General features: G+C 55.7%; 1 non-coding gene across 1 annotated transcript in view; it reads left to right on the top strand.

The window, feature by feature from the left end:
- The first annotated feature begins 308 nt into the window (after positions 1 to 308).
- Positions 309 to 1,077, top strand: part of LOC126444706 (small subunit ribosomal RNA) — a 1,909-nt gene continuing 1,140 nt past the window's right edge. Inside the window, exon 1 of the ribosomal RNA XR_007582703.1 lies at positions 309 to 1,077. This exon is cut by the window's right edge and continues 1,140 nt beyond it. This is a non-coding gene — a ribosomal RNA (small subunit ribosomal RNA).

A 1,077-nucleotide genomic window follows, 5' to 3' on the forward strand; every position in this document is an offset into this window, starting at 1 on the left:
GCCGGCAATGCCACGACAGCACGCTCCCGGGCCTCTGTCGGCAGCGGCAAGCTCAGTTGGGAGCACGGGTGGTCGCACCTAAAGCGTCTACTCGCCTAACTCCGGGCGATTGCGCCTCTCTCGAACCCGACCAAGTACTTAGGACGGCGCTGCGCGCCGCCGGGACCTGAGAGGGTTTCGAGGTGTGTTGTGCAGGGGAGCTCAGCCTCCTCCTGTTTGCAGAATAATTGAGCGGACGCTTGCGTGTTCGCGCGGGCCCCCGGGACACACTCCCGGGCGGCCGGCTGCTCAGCTCTAGTTGACGCAGCTCCCTGGTTGATCCTGCCAGTAGTCATATGCTTGTCTCAAAGATTAAGCCATGCATGTCTCAGTACAAGCCGCATTAAGGTGAAACCGCGAATGGCTCATTAAATCAGTTATGGTTCCTTAGATCGTACCCACGTTACTTGGATAACTGTGGTAATTCTAGAGCTAATACATGCAAACAGAGTCCCGACCAGAGATGGAAGGGACGCTTTTATTAGATCAAAACCAATCGGTCGGCTCGTCCGGTCCGTTTGCCTTGGTGACTCTGAATAACTTAGGGCTGATCGCACGGTCCTCGTACCGGCGACGCATCTTTCAAATGTCTGCCTTATCAACTGTCGATGGTAGGTTCTGCGCCTACCATGGTTGTAACGGGTAACGGGGAATCAGGGTTCGATTCCGGAGAGGGAGCCTGAGAAACGGCTACCACATCCAAGGAAGGCAGCAGGCGCGCAAATTACCCACTCCCGGCACGGGGAGGTAGTGACGAAAAATAACGATACGGGACTCATCCGAGGCCCCGTAATCGGAATGAGTACACTTTAAATCCTTTAACGAGTATCTATTGGAGGGCAAGTCTGGTGCCAGCAGCCGCGGTAATTCCAGCTCCAATAGCGTATATTAAAGTTGTTGCGGTTAAAAAGCTCGTAGTTGGATTTGTGTCCCACGCTGTTGGTTCACCGCCCGTCGGTGTTTAACTGGCATGTATCGTGGGACGTCCTGCCGGTGGGGCGAGCCGAAGGCGTGCGACCGCCTCGTGCGTGCTCGTGC

This window comes from Schistocerca serialis, unplaced genomic scaffold (genome assembly GCF_023864345.2).
Source record: "Schistocerca serialis cubense isolate TAMUIC-IGC-003099 unplaced genomic scaffold, iqSchSeri2.2 HiC_scaffold_296, whole genome shotgun sequence".
Taxonomy (NCBI): domain Eukaryota; kingdom Metazoa; phylum Arthropoda; class Insecta; order Orthoptera; family Acrididae; genus Schistocerca; species Schistocerca serialis.